General features: G+C 36.0%; 14 non-coding genes across 14 annotated transcripts; all 14 read right to left on the reverse strand.

The window, feature by feature from the left end:
* Positions 1 to 341: 341 nt before the first annotated feature.
* On the reverse strand, positions 342 to 414 carry TRNAV-CAC (transfer RNA valine (anticodon CAC)). Its single transcript has one exon. It is a non-coding gene; the product is annotated as a tRNA-Val (tRNA).
* A 1657-nt stretch (positions 415 to 2071) lies between these two features.
* TRNAV-CAC (transfer RNA valine (anticodon CAC)) lies at positions 2072 to 2144 on the reverse strand. Its single transcript has one exon. It is a non-coding gene; the product is annotated as a tRNA-Val (tRNA).
* Positions 2145 to 3530: 1386 nt separating this feature from the next.
* Positions 3531 to 3602, reverse strand: TRNAV-GAC (transfer RNA valine (anticodon GAC)). Its single transcript has one exon. It is a non-coding gene; the product is annotated as a tRNA-Val (tRNA).
* Positions 3603 to 5244: 1642 nt separating this feature from the next.
* On the reverse strand, positions 5245 to 5317 carry TRNAV-AAC (transfer RNA valine (anticodon AAC)). Its single transcript has one exon. It is a non-coding gene; the product is annotated as a tRNA-Val (tRNA).
* Positions 5318 to 5491: 174 nt separating this feature from the next.
* Positions 5492 to 5564, reverse strand: TRNAV-AAC (transfer RNA valine (anticodon AAC)). Its single transcript has one exon. It is a non-coding gene; the product is annotated as a tRNA-Val (tRNA).
* A 1501-nt stretch (positions 5565 to 7065) lies between these two features.
* Positions 7066 to 7138, reverse strand: TRNAV-CAC (transfer RNA valine (anticodon CAC)). The gene has a single exon. It is a non-coding gene; the product is annotated as a tRNA-Val (tRNA).
* Positions 7139 to 8031: 893 nt separating this feature from the next.
* TRNAV-AAC (transfer RNA valine (anticodon AAC)) lies at positions 8032 to 8104 on the reverse strand. The gene has a single exon. It is a non-coding gene; the product is annotated as a tRNA-Val (tRNA).
* Positions 8105 to 10250: 2146 nt separating this feature from the next.
* Positions 10251 to 10323, reverse strand: TRNAV-AAC (transfer RNA valine (anticodon AAC)). Its single transcript has one exon. It is a non-coding gene; the product is annotated as a tRNA-Val (tRNA).
* A 1597-nt stretch (positions 10324 to 11920) lies between these two features.
* TRNAV-UAC (transfer RNA valine (anticodon UAC)) lies at positions 11921 to 11993 on the reverse strand. The gene has a single exon. It is a non-coding gene; the product is annotated as a tRNA-Val (tRNA).
* Positions 11994 to 14205: 2212 nt separating this feature from the next.
* TRNAV-AAC (transfer RNA valine (anticodon AAC)) lies at positions 14206 to 14278 on the reverse strand. Its single transcript has one exon. It is a non-coding gene; the product is annotated as a tRNA-Val (tRNA).
* Positions 14279 to 16054: 1776 nt separating this feature from the next.
* Positions 16055 to 16127, reverse strand: TRNAV-CAC (transfer RNA valine (anticodon CAC)). Its single transcript has one exon. It is a non-coding gene; the product is annotated as a tRNA-Val (tRNA).
* An 892-nt stretch (positions 16128 to 17019) lies between these two features.
* TRNAV-AAC (transfer RNA valine (anticodon AAC)) lies at positions 17020 to 17092 on the reverse strand. Its single transcript has one exon. It is a non-coding gene; the product is annotated as a tRNA-Val (tRNA).
* Positions 17093 to 18593: 1501 nt separating this feature from the next.
* On the reverse strand, positions 18594 to 18666 carry TRNAV-CAC (transfer RNA valine (anticodon CAC)). Its single transcript has one exon. It is a non-coding gene; the product is annotated as a tRNA-Val (tRNA).
* Positions 18667 to 19559: 893 nt separating this feature from the next.
* TRNAV-AAC (transfer RNA valine (anticodon AAC)) lies at positions 19560 to 19632 on the reverse strand. Its single transcript has one exon. It is a non-coding gene; the product is annotated as a tRNA-Val (tRNA).
* Positions 19633 to 19653: the final 21 nt, after the last annotated feature.

The raw sequence follows: 19653 nt of genomic DNA on the forward strand, positions 1-19653 counted from the left end.
TATTTTTGGTTAATGAAACATTTACAATTATTATTACATATTTTACCAGTTTTATTCCTACAAAGGGATTTTGCTTAAATTGAAGTTTATATTGAATGTGTTACTTTTTTCTCCATAGTTTGGTCTTTTGCTTTTGTATTTATGGGAACTATATATTTTGAAACAAATAGGATTTTTATAATATGGGATTATGTTTTCTGCTAAAATGGTCAATAAAAAACAAACCCAAAATCGTAGTTCTCTTTGTGATGGAAGCCAAAATGTATTGTCATTTGGCAACGAAACCAAGAATTTCACATATTGCAAGTCGATAGGAAATTACTTCAACACCAAAAACAGATTGGTTTCACTGGGGATTGAACCCAGGACCTTCTGCGTGTGAAGCAGATGTGATGACCACTACACTATGAAACCTTTGAAATTCTGCAAAGTAATGGCAATTAGAGACGAGTTTTGACCGCCAGGGGAAAAAAAACAAATTCGTAGCTCTGTTGGTGATGGAAGCTAAAACATCCCGTTATTCAGCAACAAAGCCAAGAACTTTATATACTGCAGGTTTATAGGGGATTACTTAAACACCAAGAACACATGGGTTTCACTGGGGATTGAACCCAGCACCTTCTGCGTGTAAAGCAGATGTGATTTCCACTAAACTATGAAACCTCTGAAAGCCTGCAAAGTAATGGCAATTAGAGACGAGTTTTGACCGCCAGGGAAAAAAAAAAACAAATTCGTAGCTCTGTTGGGGATGGAAGCCAAAACATCCCATCATTCGGCAACAAAGCCAAGAACTTCATATATTGTAGTTTAATTGAGTATTATTTCAACACCAAGAACAGATTGTTTTTACTGGGGATTGATCGCAGGACCTTCTGCGTGTTATGCAGACGTGATGACCACTACTCTATAAAACCTGATGGACAGTTACTGTGTATTGGCTAGCAGAGCAGAATTGTGACTGACGGGGCCTTTTTATTGCTGAAGGAAAGTATTTTTGGTTAATGAAACATTTACAATTTTTATTACATATTTTACCAGTTTTATTCCTACAAAGGGATTTTGCTTAAAAGGAAGTTTACATTGAATGTGTTACTTTTTTCCACATAGTTTAGTTGTTTGCGTTTGTATTTAAAGGAACTATATATTTTGAAACAAACAGGATTTTTATAATATGGGATTATGTTTTCTGCTAAAATGGTCAATAAAAAAGAAACCCAAAATCGTAGTTCTCTTGGTGATGGAAGCCAAAATATATTATCAGTTGGCAACAAAACAAAGAATTTCATATGTTACAGGTTGATAGCAAATTACTTGAACAGCGAAAACGGCTTGTTTTTACTGGGGATTGAACCCAGGACCTTCTGCGTGTGAAGTAGACGTGATGACGACTCCACTATGAAACCTGTGAAATCCTGCAAAGTAATGGCATTTAGAGACGAGTTTTGACCGTTAGGGGAAAAAAAAAAAATAATTTGTAGTTCTGTTTGTGGTGGAAGCCAAAACATCCCGTCATTCGGCAACAAAGCCGAGAACTTCATATATTGTAGTTGGATAGCGTATTATTTCAACACTAAGAACAGATTGGTTTCACTGGGGATTGAACCCAGGACCTTCTGCGTGTTAAGCAGACGTGATGACCACTACACTATGAAATCTGACGAAAAATTACTGTGTATTGGCTAGCAGAGCAGAATTGTGACTGACAGGGTATTTTTATTGCTGAAGGAAAGTATTTTTGGTTAATGAAACATTTACAATTATTATTACATATTTTACCAGTTTTATTCCTACAAAGGGATTTTGCTTAAATTGAAGTTTATATTGAATGTGTTACTTTTTTCTCCATAGTTTGGTCTTTTGCTTTTGTATTTATGGGAACTATATATTTTGAAACAAATAGGATTTTTATAATATGGGATTATGTTTTCTGCTAAAATGGTCAATAAAAAACAAACCCAAAATCGTAGTTCTCTTTGTGATGGAAGCCAAAATGTATTGTCATTTGGCAACGAAACCAAGAATTTCACATATTACAAGTCGATAGGAAATTACTTCAACACCAAAAACAGATTGGTTTCACTGGGGATTGAACCCAGGACCTTCTGCGTGTGAAGCAGATGTGATGACCACTACACTATGAAACCTTTGAAATCCTGCAAAGTAATGGCAATTAGAGACGAGTTTTGACCACCAGGGGAAAAAAAACAAATTCGTAGCTCTGTTGGTGATGGAAGCTAAAACATCCCGTTATTCAGCAACAAAGCCAAGAACTTTATATACTGCAGGTTGATAGGGGATTACTTCAACACCAAGAACACATGGGTTTCACTGGGGATTGAATCCAGGACCTTCTGCGTGTAAAGCAGACGTGATTTCCACTAAACTATGAAACCTCTGAAAGCCTGCAAAGTAATGGCAATTAGAGATGAGTTTTGACCGCCAGGGAAAAAAAAAAACAAATTCGTAGCTCTGTTGGGGATGGAAGCCAAAACATCCCATCATTCGGCAACAAAGCCAAGAACTTCATATATTGTAGTTTAATTGAGTATTATTTCAACACCAAGAACAGATTGGTTTTACTGGGGATTGAACGCAGGACCTTCTGCGTGTTATGCAGACGTGATGACCACTACTCAATAAAACCTGATGGAAAGTTACTGTGTATTGGCTAGCAGAGCAGAATTGTGACTGACGGGGCCTTTTTATTGCTGAAGGAAAGTATTTTTGGTTAATGAAACATTTACAATTTTTATTACATATTTTACCAGTTTTATTCCTACAAAGGGATTTTGCTTAAAAGGAAGTTTACATTGAATGTGTTACTTTTTTCCACATAGTTTAGTTGTTTGCGTTTGTATTTAAAGGAACTATATATTTTGAAACAAATAGGATTTTTATAATATGGGATTATGTTTTCTGCTAAAATGGTCAATAAAAAAGAAACCCAAAATCGTAGTTCTCTTGGTGATGGAAGCCAAAATATATTATCAGTTGGCAACAAAACAAAGAATTTCATATGTTACAGGTTGATAGCAAATTACTTCAACAGCGAAAACGGCTTGTTTTTACTGGGGATTGAACCCAGGACCTTCTGCGTGTGAAGTAGACGTGATGATGACTCCACTATGAAACCTGTGAAATCCGGCAAAAAAAAGAAAAAAAGAAACCCAAAATCGTAGTTCTCCTTGTGATAGAAGCCAAAATGTATTGTCATTTGGCAACGAAACCAAGAATTTCATACTTTACAGGTTGATAGGAAATTACTTCAACACCGAAAACAGATTGGTTTAACTGGGTATTGAATCCAGAACGTTCTGCATATGAAGCAGACTTGATGACCACCCCACTTTAAAACCTGTGAAATCCTGCAAAGTAATGGCAATTAGAGACGAGTTTTGACTGCCAGGAAAAAAAAATAATTCGTAGTTCTGTTGGTTATGGAAGCGAAAACATCCCGTCATTCGGCAACAAAGCCAAGAACTTCATGTATTGTAGTTGGATAAGGTATTATTTCAACACCAAGAACAGACTGGTTTTACTGGGGATTAAACCCAGGACTTTCTGCGTGTCAAGCAGACGTGATGACCACTACACTATAAATCTTAATGAAAAGTTACTGTGTATTGGCTAGCAGAGCAGAATTGTGACTGACGGGGCCTTTTTATTGCTGATGGAAAGTATTTTTGGTAATGAAACATTTACAATTTTTATTACATATTTTACCAGTTTTATTCCTACAAAGGGATATTGCTTAAATTGAAGTTTACATTGAATGTGTTACTTTTTTCTACACAGTTTAATCGTTTGCTTTTGAATTTATGGGAACTATAAATTTTGAAACAAACAGGATTGTTATAATATGGGATTATGTTTTCTGCTAAAATGTTCAATAAAAAAGAAACCCAAAATCGTAGTTCTCCTTGTGATAGAAGCCAAAATGTATTGTCATTTGGCAACGAAACCAAGAATTTCATACTTTACAGGTTGATAGGAAATTACTTCAACACCGAAAACAGATTGCTTTCACTGGGTATTGAACCCAGAACGTTCTGCATATGAAGCAGACTTGATGACCACCACACTTTAAAACCTGTGATTCCTGCAAAGTAATGGCAATTAGAGACGAAATTTGACTGCCAGGAAAAAAAAAAAATTCGTAGTTCCGTTGGTTATGGAAGCTAAAACATCCCGTCATTCGGCAACAAAGCCAAGAACTTCATGTATTGCAGTTGGATAGGGTATTATTTCAACACCAAGAAGAGACTGGTTTCACTGGGGATTGAACCCAGGACCTTCTGCGTGTTAAGCAGACGTGATAACCACTACACTGTGAAACCTGTGAAATCCTGCAAAGCAATGGCAATTGGAGACGAGTTTTGACCGCCAGGAAAAAAAAAAAATTCAAAGTTCTGTTGGTGATGGAAGACAAAACATCCTGTTATTCGGCAACAAAGCCAAGAAATTCATATATTGTAGTTGGATAGGGTATTATTTCAACACCAAGAAGAGATTGGTTTCACTAGGGATCGAACCCAGGACCTTCTGCGTGTTAAGCAGACGTGATGACCGCTACACTATGAAACCTGATGTAAAGTTACTGTGTATTGGCTAGCAGAGCAGAATTGTGACTGACGGGGCCTTTTTATTGCTGAAGGAAAGTATTTTTGGTAATGAAACATTTACAATTTTTATTACATATTTTACCAGTTTTATTCCTACAAAGGGATATTGCTTAAATTGAAGTTTACATTGAATGTGTTACTTTTTTCTACACAGTTTAATCGTTTGGTTTTGTATTTATGGGAACTATAAATTTTGAAACAAACAGGATTGTTATAATATGGGATTATGTTTTCTGCTAAAATGTTCAATAAAAAAGAAACGCAAAATCGTAGTTCTCCTTGTGATAGAAGCCAAAATGTATTGTCATTTGGCAACGAAACCAAGAATTTCATACTTTACAGGTTGATAGGAAATTACTTCAACACCGAAAACAGATTGGTTTCACTGTGTATTGAACCCAGAACGTTCTGCATATGAAGCAGACTTGATGACCACCACAATTTAAAACCTGTGATTCCTGCAAAGTAATGGCAATTAGAGACGAAATTTGACTGCCAGGAAAAAAAAAAATTCGTAGTTCTGTTGGTTATGGAAGCTAAAACATCCCGTCATTCGGCAACAAAGCCAAGAACTTCATGTATTGCAGTTGAATAGGGTATTATTTCAACACCAAGAAGAGACTGGTTTCACTGGGGATTGAACCCAGGACCTTCTGCGTGTTAAGCAGACGTGATGACCACTACACTATGAAACCTGTGAAATCCTGCAAAGCAATGGCAATTGGAGACGAGTTTTGACCGCCAGGAAAAAAAAAAAATTCGTAGTTCTGTTGGTTATGGAAGCTAAAACATCCCGTCATTCGGCAACAAAGCCAAGAAATTCATATATTGTAGTTGGATAGGGTATTATTTCAACACCAAGAAAAAATTGGTTTCACTGGGGATTGAACCCAGGACCTTCTGCGTGTTAAGCAGACGTGATGACCACTACACTATGAAACCTGATGAAAAGTTACTGTGTATTGGCTAGCAGAGCAGAATTGTGACTGACGGGGCCTTTTTATTGCTGAAGGAAAGTATTTTTGGTAATGAAACATTTACAATTTTTATTACATATTTTACCAGTTTTATTCCTACAAAGGGATATTGCTTAAATTGAAGTTTACATTGAATGTGTTACTTTTTTCTACACAGTTTAGTCGTTTGCTTTTGTATTTATGGGAACTATATATTTTTAAACAAACAGGATTTTTATAATAAGGGATTATGTTTTCTGCTAAAATGGACAATGAAAAAGAAACCCAAAATAATAGTTCTCTTTGTGATGGAAGCCAAAATGTATTGTCATTTGGCAACGAAATCAAGAATTTTATATATTACAGGTTGATAGCAAATTACTTCAACAGCGAAAACAGATTGGTTTCACTGGGGATTGAACCCAGGACCTTCTGCGTGTGAAGCAGATATGATGACCACTACACTATGAAACCTGTGAAATCCTGGAAAGCAATGGCAATTGAAAACGAGTTTTGCCAGCCAGGGGAAAAAAATTATTAGTTCTGTTGGTGATGGAAGCCAAAACATCCCATCATTCGGCAACAAAGCCAAGAACTTCATATATTGTAGTTTGATAGGGTATTATTTCAACACCAAGAACAGATTGCTTTTACTGGGGATTGAACCAGTGTTAAGCAGACGTGATGACTACTACACTATGAAACCTTCTGGAAAGTTACTGTGTATTGGCTAGCAGAGCAGAATTGTAACTGATGGGGCCTTTTTATTGCTGAAGAAAAGTGTTTTTGGTAATGAAACATTTACAATTTTTATTACATATTTTACCAGTTTTATTCCTACAAAGGGATATTGCTTAAATTGAAGATTACATTGAATGTGTTACTTTTTTCTACACAGTTTAATCGTTTGCTTTTGTATTTATGGGAACTATAAATTTTGAAACAAACAGGATTGTTATAATATGGGATTATGTTTTCTGCTAAAATGTTCAATAAAAAGAAACCCAAAATCGTAGTTCTCCTTGTGATAGAAGCCAAAATGTATTGTCATTTGGCAACGATACCAAGAATTTCATACTTTACAGGTTGATAGGAAATTACTTCAACACCGAAAACAGATTGGTTTCACTGGGTATTGAACCCAGAACGTTCTGCATATGAAGCAGACTTGATGACCACCACACTTTAAAACCTGTGATTCCTGCAAAGTAATGGCAATTAGAGACGAAATTTGACTGCCAGGAAAAAAAACAAAAATTCGTAGTTCTGTTGGTTATGGAAGCTAAAACATCCCGTCATTAGGCAACAAAGCCAAGAACTTCATGTATTGCAGTTGGATAGGGTATTATTTCAACACCAAGAACAGACTGGTTTTACTGGGGATTAAACACAGGACCTTCTGCGTGTTAAGCAGACGTGATGACCACTATACTATGAAACCTGTGAAATCCTGTTGATAGCAAATTACTTCAACAGCGAAAACGGATTGGTTTCACTGGGGATTGAACCCAGGACCTTCTGCGTGTGAAGCAGACGTGATGACCACTACACTATGAAACCTGTGAAATCCTGCAAAGCAATGGCAATTGAAAACGAGTTTTGACCGCCAGGGGAAAAAAATTATTAGTTCTGTTGGTGATGGAAGACAAAACAACCCATCATTCGGCAACAAAGCCAAGAACTTCATATATTGTAGTTTGATAGGGTATTATTTCAACACCAAGAACAGATTGCTTTTACTGGGGATTGAACCAGTGTTAAGCAGATGTGATGACTACTACACTATGAAACCTTCTGGAAAGTTACTGTGTATTGGCAAGCAGAGCAGAACTGTAACTGATGGGGCCTTTTTATTGCTGAAGAAAAGTGTTTTTGGCAATAAAACATTTACAATTTTTATTACATATTTTACCAGTTTTATTCCTACAAAGGGATATTGCTTAAATTGAAGTTTACATTGAATGTGTTACTTTTTTCTACACAGTTTAATCGTTTGGTTTTGTATTTATGGGAACTATAAATTTTGAAACAAACAGGATTGTTATAATATGGGATTATGTTTTCTGCTAAAATGTTCAATAAAAAAGAAACGCAAAATCGTAGTTCTCCTTGTGATAGAAGCCAAAATGTATTGTCATTTGGCAACGAAACCAAGAATGTCATACTTTACAGGTTGATAGGAAATTACTCCAACACCGAAAACAGATTGGTTTCACTGTGTATTGAACCCAGAACGTTCTGCATATGAAGCAGACTTGATGACCACCACAATTTAAAACCTGTGATTCCTGCAAAGTAATGGCAATTAGAGACGAAAGTTGACTGCCAGGAAAAAAAAAAAATTCGTAGTTCTGTTGGTTATGGAAGCTAAAACATCCCGTCATTCGGTAACAAAGCCAAGAACTTCATGTATTGCAGTTGGATAGGGTATTATTTCAACACCAAGAAGAGACTGGTTTCACTGGGGATTGAACCCAGGACCTTCTGCGTGTTAAGCAGACGTGATGACCACTACACTATGAAACCTGTGAAATCCTGCAAAGCAATGGCAATTGGAGACGAGTTTTGACCGCCAGGGAAAAAAAAAAAAAAATCTTAGGTCTGTTGGTGATGGAAGCCAAAACATCCCATCATTCTGCAACAAAGCCAAGAACTTCATATATTGTAGTTTCATAGGGTATTATTTCAACACCAAGAACAGACTGGTTTTACTGGGGATTAAACCCAGGACTTTCTGTGTGTTAAGCAGACGTGATGACCACTACACTATGAATCTTAATGAAAAGTTACTGTGTACTGGCTAGCAGAGCAGAATTGTGACTGACGGGGCCTTTTTATTGCTGAAGGAAAGTATTTTTGGTAATGAAACATTTACAATTTTTATTACATATTTTACCAGTTTTATTCCTACAAAGGGATATTGCTTAAATTGAAGTTTACATTGAATGTGTTACTTTTTTCTACACAGTTTAATCGTTTGCTTTTGTATTTATGGGAACTATAAATTTTGAAACAAACAGGATTGTTATAATATGGGATTACGTTTTCTGCTAAAATGGACAATAAAAAAGAAACCCAAATAGTAGTTCTCTTTGTGATGGAAGCCAAAATGTATTGTCATTTGGCAACGAAACCAAGAATTTTATATATTACAGGTTGATAGCATATTACTTCAACAGCGAAAACAGATTGGTTTCACTGGGGATTGAACCCAGGACCTTTTGCGTGTGACGCAGACGTGATGACCACTACACTATGAAACATGTGAAATCCTGCAAAGCAATGGCAATTGAAAACGAATTTTGACCGCCAGGGGAAAAAAATTATTAGTCCTGTTGGTGATGGAAGCCAAAACATCCCATCATTCGGCAACAAAGCCAAGAACTTCATATATTGTAGTTTGATAGGGTATTATTTCAACACCAAGAACAGATTGCTTTTACTGGGGATTGAACCAGTGTTAAGCAGACGTGATGACTACTACACTATGAAACCTTCTGGAAAGTTACTGTGTATTGGCAAGCAGAGCAGAATTGTAACTGATGGGGCCTTTTTATTGCTGAAGAAAAGTGTTTTTGGTAATGAAACATTTACAATTTTTATTACATATTTTACCAGTTTTATTCCTACAAAGGGATATTGCTTAAATTGAAGCTTACATTGAATGTGTTACTTTTTTCTACACAGTTTAATCGTTTGCTTTTGTATTTATGGGAACTATAAATTTTGAAACAAACAGGATTGTTATAATATGAGATTATGTTTTCTGCTAAAATGTTCAATAAAAAAGAAACGCAAAATCGTAGTTCTCCTTGTGATAGAAGCCAAAATGTATTGTCATTTGGCAACGAAACCAAGAATTTCATACTTTACAGGTTAATAGGAAATTACTTCAACACCGAAAACAGATTGGTTTCACTGGGTATTGAACCCAGAACGTTCTGCATGTGAAGCAGACTTGATGACCACCACACTTTAAAACCTGTGATTCCTGCAAAGTAATGGCAATTAGAGACGAATGTTGACTGCCAGGAAAAAAAAAAAATTCGTAGTTCTGTTGGTTATGGAAGCTAAAACATCCCGTCATTCGGCAACAAAGCGAAGAACTTCATGTATTGCAGTTGGATAGGGTATTATTTCAACACCAAGAAGAGACTGGTTTCACTGGGGATTGAACCCAGGACCTTCTGCGTGTTAAGTAGATGTGATGACCTTCTACGTGTTAAGCAGACATGATGACCACTACAGTATGAATCCTGATGAAAAGTTACTGTGTATTGGCTAGCAGAGCAGAATTGTGACTGACAGGGCCTTTTTATTGCTGAAGGAAAGTATTTTTGGTAATGAAACATTTACAATTTTTATTACATATTTTACCAGTTTTATTCCTACAAAGGGATATTGCTTAAATTGAAGTTTACATTGAATGTGTTACTTTTTTCTACACAGTTTAGTCGTTTGCTTTTGTATTTATGGGAACTATATATTTTTAAACAAACAGGATTTTTATAATATGGGATTATGTTTTCTGCTAAAATGGACAATAAAAAAGAAACCCAAATTCGTAGTTCTCTTTGTGATGGAAGCCAAAATGTATTGTCATTTGGCAACGAAACCAAGAATTTTATACATTACAGGTTGATAGCAAATTACTTCAACAGCGAAAACAGATTGGTTTCACTGGGGATTGAACCCAGGACCTTCTGCGTGTTAAGCAGACGTGATGACCACTACACTATGAAACCTGTGAAATCCTGCAAAGCAATGGCAATTGAAAACGAGTTTTGACAGCCAGGGGAAAAAAATTATTAGTTCTGTTGGTGATGGAAGCCAAAACATCCCATCATTCGGCAACAAAGCCAAGAACTTCATATATTGTAGTTTGATAGGGTATTATTTCAACACCAAGAACAGATTGCTTTTACTGGGGATTGAACCAGTGTTAAGCAGACGTGATGACTACTACACTATGAAACCTTCTGGAAAGTTACTGTGTATTGGCAAGCAGAGCAGAATTGTAACTGATGGGGCCTTTTTATTGCTGAAGAAAAGTGTTTTTGGTAATGAAACATTTACAATTTTTATTACATATTTTACCAGTTTTATTCCTACAAAGGTATATTGCTTAAATTGAAGATTACATTGAATGTGTTACTTTTTTCTACACAGTTTAATCGTTTGCTTTTGTATTTATGGGAACTATAAATTTTGAAACAAACAGGATTGTTATAATATGGGATTATGTTTTCTGCTAAAATGTTAAATAAAAAAGATTGAACGCAGGACCTTATGCGTGTGAAGCAGACGTGATGACCACTACACTATGAAACCTGTGAAATTCTGCAAAGCAATGGCAATTGAAAACGAGTTTTGACAGCCAGGGGAAAAAAATTATTAGTTCTGTTGGTGATGGAAGCCAAAACATCCCATCATTCGGCAACAAAGCCAAGAACTTCATATATTGTAGTTTGATAGGGTATTATTTCAACACCAAGAACAGATTGCTTTTACTGGGGATTGAACCAGTGTTAAGCAGACGTGATGACTACTACACTATGAAACCTTCTGGAAAGTTACTGTGTATTGGCAAGCAGAGCAGAATTGTAACTGATGGGGCCTTTTTATTGCTGAAGAAAAGTGTTTTTGGTAATGAAACATTTACAATTTTTATTACATATTTTACCAGTTTTATTCCTACAAAGGGATATTGCTTAAATTGAAGATTACATTGAATGTGTTACTTTTTTCTACACAGTTTAATCGTTTGCTTTTGTATTTATGGGAACTATAAATTTTGAAACAAACAGGATTGTTATAATATGGGATTATGTTTTCTGCTAAAATGTTCAATAAAAAAGAAACCCAAAATCGTAGTTCTCCTTGTGATAGAAGCCAAAATGTATTGTCATTTGGCAACGAAACCAAGAATTTCATACTTTACAGGTTAATAGGAAATTACTATAACACCGAAAACAGATTGGTTTCACTGGGTATTGAACCCAGAACGTTCTGCATATGAAGCAAACTTGATGACCACCACACTTTAAAACCTGTGATTCCTGCAAAGTAATGGCAATTAGAGACGAAATTTGACTGCCAGGAAAAAAAAGTTTCGTAGTTCTGTTGGTTATGGAAGCTAAAACATCCCATCATTTGGCAACAAAGCCAAGAACTTCATATATTGCAGTTGGATAGGGTATTATTTCAACACCAAGAACAGACTGGTTTTTACTGAGGATTAAACCCAGGACCTTCTGCGTGTTAAGCAGACGTGATGACCACTACACTATGAAACCTGTGAAATCCTGTTGATAGCAAATTACTTCAACAGCGAAAACGGATTGGTTTCACTGGGGATTGAACCCAGGACCTTCTGCGTGTAAAGCAGACGTGATGACCACTACACTATGAAACCTGTGACATCCTGCAAAGCAATGGCAATTGAAAACGAGTTTTGACCGCCAGGGGAAAAAAATTATTAGTTCTGTTGGTGATGGAAGCCAAAACATCCCATCATTCGGCAACAAAGCCCAGAACTTCATATATTGTAGTTTGATAGGGTATTATTTCAACACCAAGAACAGATTGCTTTTACTGGGGATTGAACCAGTGTTAAGCAGACGTGATGACTACTACATTATGAAACCTTCTGGAAAGTTACTGTGTATTGGCAAGCAGAGCAGAATTGTAACTGATGGGGCCTTTTTATTGCTGAAGAAAAGTGTTTTTGGTAATGAAACATTTCCAATTTTTATTACATATTTTACCAGTTTTATTCCTACAAAGGGATATTGCATAAATTGAAGATTACATTGAATGTGTTACTTTTTTCTACACAGTTTAATCGTTTGCTTTTGTATTTATGGGAACTATAAATTTTGAAACAAACAGGATTGTTATAATATGGGATTATCTTTTCTGCTAAAATGTTCAATAAAAAAGAAACCCAAAATCGTAGTTCTCCTTGTGATAGAAGCCAAAATGTATTGTCATTTGGCAACGAAACCAAGAATTTTATACTTTACAGGTTAATAGGAAATTACTTCAACACCGAAAACAGATTGGTTTCACTGGGTATTGAACCCAGAACGTTCTGCATATAAAGCAGACTTGATGACCACCACACTTTAAAACCTGTGATTCCTGCAAAGTAATGGCAATTAGAGACGAAATTTGACTGTCAGGAAAAAAAAAAATTCGTAGTTCTGTTGGTTATGGAAGCTAAAACATCCCGTCATTCGGCAACAAAGCCAAGAACTTCATGTGTTGTAGTTGGATAAGGTATAATTTCAACACCAAGAACAGACTGGTTTTACTGGGAATTGAACCAGTGTTAAGCAGACGTGATAACTACTACACTATGAAACCTGTGAAATCCTGCAAAGCAATGGCAATTGGAGACGAGTTTTGACCGCCAGGGAAAAAAAAATAAATTCTTAGTTCTGTTGGTGATGGAAGCCAAAACGTCCCATCATTCTGCAACAAAGCCAAGAACTTCATATATTGCAGTTGGATAAGGTATTATTTCAACACCAAGAACAGACTGGTTTTACTGGGGATTAAACCCGGGACCTTCTACGTGTTAAGCAGATGTGATGACCACTACACTATGAAACCTGTGAAATCCTGTTGGTAGCAAATTACTTCAACAGCGAAAACAGATTGGTTTCACTGGGGATTGAACCTTGGACCATCTGCGTGTGAAGCAGACGTGATGACCACTACACTATGAAACCTGTGAAATCCTGCAAAGCATTGGCAATTGAAAACGAGTTGTGACCGCCAGGGGAAAAAAATTATTAGTTCTGTTGGTGATGGAAGCCAAAACATCCCATCATTCGGCAACAAAGCCCAGAACTTCATATATTGTAGTTTGATAGGGTATTATTTCAACACCAAGAACAGATTGCTTTTACTGGGGATTGAACCAGTGTTAAGCAGATGTGATGACTACTACACTATGAAACCTTCTGGAAAGTTACTGTGTATTGGCAAGCAGAGCAGAATTGTAACTGATGGGGCCTTTTTATTGCTGAAGAAAAGTGTTTTTGGTAATGAAACATTTACAATTTTTATTACATATTTTACCAGTTTTATTCCTACAAAGGGATATTGCTTAAATTGAAGTTTACATTGAATGTGTTACTTTTTTCTACACAGTTTAATCGTTTGCTTTTGTATTTATGGGAACTATAAATTTTGAAACAAACAGGATTGTTATAATATGGGATTATGTTTCTGCTAAAATGTTCAATAAAAAAGAAACCCAAAATCGTAGTTCTCCTTGTGATAGAAGCCAAAATGTATTGTCAATTGGCAACGAAACCAAGAATTTCATACTTTACAGGTTGATAGGAAATTACTTCAACACCGAAAACAGATTGGTTTCACTGGGTATTGAACCCAGAACGTTCTGCATATGAAGCAGACTTGATGACCACCACACTTTAAAACCTGTGATTCCTGCAAAGTAATGGCAATTAGAGACGAAATTTGACTGCCAGGAAAAAAAAAAATTCGTAGTTCTGTTGGTTATGGAAGCTAAAACATCCCGTCATTCGGCAACAAAGCCAAGAACTTCATGTATGGCAGTTGTATAGGGTATTATTTCAACATCAAGAAGAGACTGGTTTCACTGGGGATTGAACCCAGGACCTTCTGCGTGTTAAGCAGACGTGATGACCACTACACTATGAAACCTGTGAAATCCTGCAAAGCAATGGCAATTGGAGACGAGTTTTGACCGCCCGGAAAAAAAAAAAATTCGTAGTTCTGTTGGTTATGGAAGCTAAAACATCCCGTCATTCGGCAACAAAGCCAAGAAATTCATATATTGTAGTTGGATAGGGTATTATTTCAACACCAAGAAAAAATTGGTTTCACTGGGGATTGAACCCAGGACCTTCTGGGTGTTAAGCAGACGTGATGACCACTACACTATGAAACCTGATGAAAAGTTACTGTGTATTGGCTAGCAGAGCAGAATTGTGACTGACGGGGCCTTTTTATTGCTGAAGGAAAGTATTTTTGGTAATGAAACATTTACAATTTTTATTACATATTTTACCAGTTTTATTCCTACAAAGGGATATTGCTTAAATTGAAGTTTACATTGAATGTGTTACTTTTTTCTACACAGTTTAGTCGTTTGCTTTTGTATTTATGGGAACTATATATTTTTAAACAAACAGGATTTTTATAATAAGGGATTATGTTTTCTGCTAAAATGGACAATGAAAAAGAAACCCAAAATAATAGTTCTCTTTGTGATGGAAGCCAAAATGTATTGTCATTTGGCAACGAAACCAAGAATTTTATATATTACAGGTTGATAGTAAATTACTTCAACAGCGAAAACAGATTGGTTTCACTGGGGATTGAACCCAGGACCTTCTGCGTATGAAGCAGACATGATGACCACTACACTATGAAACCTGTGAAATCCTGCAAAGCAATGGCAATTGAAAACGAGTTTTGCCAGCCAGGGGAAAAAAATTATTAGTTCTGTTGGTGATGGAAGCCAAAACATCCCATCATTCGGCAACAAAGCCAAGAACTTCATATATTGTAGTTTGATAGGGTATTATTTCAACACCAAGAACAGATTGCTTTTACTGGGGATTGAACCAGTGTTAAGCAGACGTGATGACTACTACACTATGAAACCTTCTGGAAAGTTACTGTGTATTGGCAAGCAGAGCAGAATTGTAACTGATGGGGCCTTTTTATTGCTGAAGAAAAGTGTTTTTGTTAATGAAACATTTACAATTTTTATTACATATTTTACCAGTTTTATTCCTACAAAGGGATATTGCTTAAATTGAAGATTACATTGAATGTGTTACTTTTTTCTACACAGTTTAATCGTTTGCTTTTGTATTTATGGGAACTATAAATTTTGAAACAAACAGGATTGTTATAATATGGGATTATGTTTTCTGCTAAAATGTTCAATAAAAAGAAACCCAAAATCGTAGTTCTCCTTGTGATAGAAGCCAAAATGTATTGTCATTTGGCAACGATACCAAGAATTTCATACTTTACAGGTTGATAGGAAATTACTTCAACACCGAAAACAGATTGGTTTCACTGGGTATTGAACCCAGAACGTACTGCATATGAAGCAGACTTGATGACCACCACACTTTAAAACCTGTGATTCCTGCAAAGTAATGGCAATTAGAGACGAAATTTGACTGCCAGGAAAAAAAACAAAAATTCGTAGTTCTGTTGGTTATGGAAGCTAAAACATCCCGTCATTCGGCAACAAAGCCAAGAACTTCATGTATTGCAGTTGGATAGTTTATTATTTCAACACTAAGAACAGACTGGTTTTACTGGGGATTAAACCCATGACCTTCTGCGTGTTAAGCAGACGTGATGACCTTCTACGTGTTAAGCAGACATGATGACCACTATACTATGAAACCTGTGAAATCCTGTTGATAGCATATTACTTAAACAGCGAAAACGGATTGGTTTCACTGGGGATTGAACCCAGGACCTTCTGCGTGTGAAGCAGACGTGATGACCACTACACTATGAAACCTGTGAAATCCTGCAAAGCAATGGCAATTGAAAACGAGTTTTGACCGCCAGGGGAAAAAAATTATTAGTTCTGTTGGTGATGGAAGACAAAACAACCCATCATTCGGCAACAAAGCCAAGAACTTCATATATTGTAGTTTGATAGGGTATTATTTCAACACCAAGAACAGATTGCTTTTACTGGGGATTGAACCAGTGTTAAGCAGATGTGATGACTACTACACTATGAAACCTTCTGGAAAGTTACTGTGTATTGGCAAGCAGAGCAGAACTGTAACTGATGGGGCCTTTTTATTGCTGAAGAAAAGTGTTTTTGGTAATGAAACATTTACAATTTTTATTACATATTTTACCAGTTTTATTCCTACAAAGGGATATTGCTTAAATTGAAGTTTACATTGAATGTGTTACTTTTTTCTACACAGTTTAATCGTTTGGTTTTGTATTTATGGGAACTATAAATTTTGAAACAAACAGGATTGTTATAATATGGGATTATGTTTTCTGCTAAAATGTTCAATAAAAAAGAAACGCAAAATCGTAGTTCTCCTTGTGATAGAAGCCAAAATGTATTGTCATTTGGCAACGAAACCAAGAATTTCATACTTTACAGGTTGATAGGAAATTACTTCAACACCGAAAACAGATTGGTTTCACTGTGTATTGAACCCAGAACGTTCTGCATATGAAGCAGACTTGATGACCACCACAATTTAAAACCTGTGATTCCTGCAAAGTAATGGCAATTAGAGACGAAATTTGACTGCCAGGAAAAAAAAAAATTCGTAGTTCTGTTGGTTATGGAAGCTAAAACATCCCGTCATTCGGCAACAAAGCCAAGAACTTCATGTATTGCAGTTGTATAGGGTATTATTTCAACACCAAGAAGAGACTGGTTTCACTGGGGATTGAACCCAGGACCTTCTGCGTGTTAAGCAGACGTGATGACCACTACACTATGAAACCTGATGAAAAGTTACTGTGTATTGGCTAGCAGAGCAGAATTGTGACTGACGGGGCCTTTTTATTGCTGAAGGAAAGTATTTTTGGTAATGAAACATTTACAATTTTTATTACATATTTTACCAGTTTTATTCCTACAAAGGGATATTGCTTAAATTGAAGTTTACATTGAATGTGTTACTTTTTTCTACACAGTTTAGTCGTTTGCTTTTGTATTTATGGGAACTATATATTTTTAAACAAACAGGATTTTTATAATAAGGGATTATGTTTTCTGCTAAAATGGACAATGAAAAAGAAACCCAAAATAATAGTTCTCTTTGTGATGGAAGCCAAAATGTATTGTCATTTGGCAACGAAATCAAGAATTTTATATATTACAGGTTAATAGCAAATTACTTCAACAGCGAAAACAGATTGGTTTCACTGAGGATTGAACCCAGGACCTTCTGCGTGTGAAGCAGATATGATGACCACTACACTATGAAACCTGTGAAATCCTGGAAAGCAATGGCAATTGAAAACGAGTTTTGCCAGCCAGGGGAAAAAAATTATTAGTTCTGTTGGTGATGGAAGCCAAAACATCCCATCATTCGGCAACAAAGCCAAGAACTTCATATATTGTAGTTTGATAGGGTATTATTTCAACACCAAGAACAGATTGCTTTTACTGGGGATTGAACCAGTGTTAAGCAGACGTGATGACTACTCCACTATGAAACCTTCTGGAAAGTTACTGTGTATTGGCTAGCAGAGCAGAATTGTAACTGATGGGGCCTTTTTATTGCTGAAGAAAAGTGTTTTTGGTAATGAAACATTTACAATTTTTATTACATATTTTACCAGTTTTATTCCTACAAAGGGATATTGCTTAAATTGAAGATTACATTGAATGTGTTACTTTTTTCTACACAGTTTAATCGTTTGCTTTTGTATTTATGGGAACTATAAATTTTGAAACAAACAGGATTGTTATAATATGGGATTATGTTTTCTGCTAAAATGTTCAATAAAAAGAAACCCAAAATCGTAGTTCTCCTTGTGATAGAAGCCAAAATGTATTGTCATTTGGCAACGATACCAAGAATTTCATACTTTACAGGTTGATAGGAAATTACTTCAACACCGAAAACAGATTGGTTTCACTGGGTATTGAACCCAGAACGTTCTGCATATGAAGCAGACTTGATGACCACCACACTTTAAAACCTGTGATTCCTGCAAAGTAATGGCAATTAGAGACGAAATTTGACTGCCAGGAAAAAAAACAAAAATTCGTAGTTCTGTTGGTTATGGAAGCTAAAACATCCCGTCATTAGGCAACAAAGCCAAGAACTTCATGTATTGCAGTTGGATAGGGTATTATTTCAACACCAAGAACAGACTGGTTTTACTGGGGATTAAACACAGGACCTTCTGCGTGTTAAGCAGACGTGATGACCACTATACTATGAAACCTGTGAAATCCTGTTGATAGCAAATTACTTCAACAGCGAAAACGGATTGGTTTCACTGGGGATTGAACCCAGGACCTTCTGCGTGTGAAGCAGACGTGATGACCACTACACTATGAAACCTGTGAAATCCTGCAAAGCAATGGCAATTGAAAACGAGTTTTGACCGCCAGGGGAAAAAAATTATTAGTTCTGTTGGTGATGGAAGACAAAACAACCCATCATTCGGCAACAAAGCCAAGAACTTCATATATTGTAGTTTGATAGGGTATTATTTCAACACCAAGAACAGATTGCTTTTACTGGGGATTGAACCAGTGTTAAGCAGATGTGATGACTACTACACTATGAAACCTTCTGGAAAGTTACTGTGTATTGGCAAGCAGAGCAGAACTGTAACTGATGGGGCCTTTTTATTGCTGAAGAAAAGTGTTTTTGGCAATAAAACATTTACAATTTTTATTACATATTTTACCAGTTTTATTCCTACAAAGGGATATTGCTTAAATTGAAGTTTACATTGAATGTGTTACTTTTTTCTACACAGTTTAATCGTTTGGTTTTGTATTTATGGGAACTATAAATTTTGAAACAAACAGGATTGTTATAATATGGGATTATGTTTTCTGCTAAAATGTTCAATAAAAAAGAAACGCAAAATCGTAGTTCTCCTTGTGATAGAAGCCAAAATGTATTGTCATTTGGCAACGAAACCAAGAATGTCATACTTTACAGGTTGATAGGAAATTACTCCAACACCGAAAACAGATTGGTTTCACTGTGTATTGAACCCAGAACGTTCTGCATATGAAGCAGACTTGATGACCACCACAATTTAAAACCTGTGATTCCTGCAAAGTAATGGCAATTAGAGACGAAAGTTGACTGCCAGGAAAAAAAAAAAATTCGTAGTTCTGTTGGTTATGGAAGCTAAAACATCCTGTCATTCGGCAACAAAGCCAAGAACTTCATGTATTGCAGTTGGATAGGGTATTATTTCAACACCAAGAAGAGACTGGTTTCACTGGGGATTGAACCCAGGACCTTCTGCGTGTTAAGCAGACGTGATGACCACTACACTATGAAACCTGTGAAATCCTGCAAAGCAAT

The sequence above is a fragment of the Anomaloglossus baeobatrachus genome, unplaced genomic scaffold, assembly GCF_048569485.1.
Source record: "Anomaloglossus baeobatrachus isolate aAnoBae1 unplaced genomic scaffold, aAnoBae1.hap1 Scaffold_2558, whole genome shotgun sequence".
Classification (NCBI taxonomy): Eukaryota; Metazoa; Chordata; class Amphibia; order Anura; family Aromobatidae; genus Anomaloglossus; species Anomaloglossus baeobatrachus.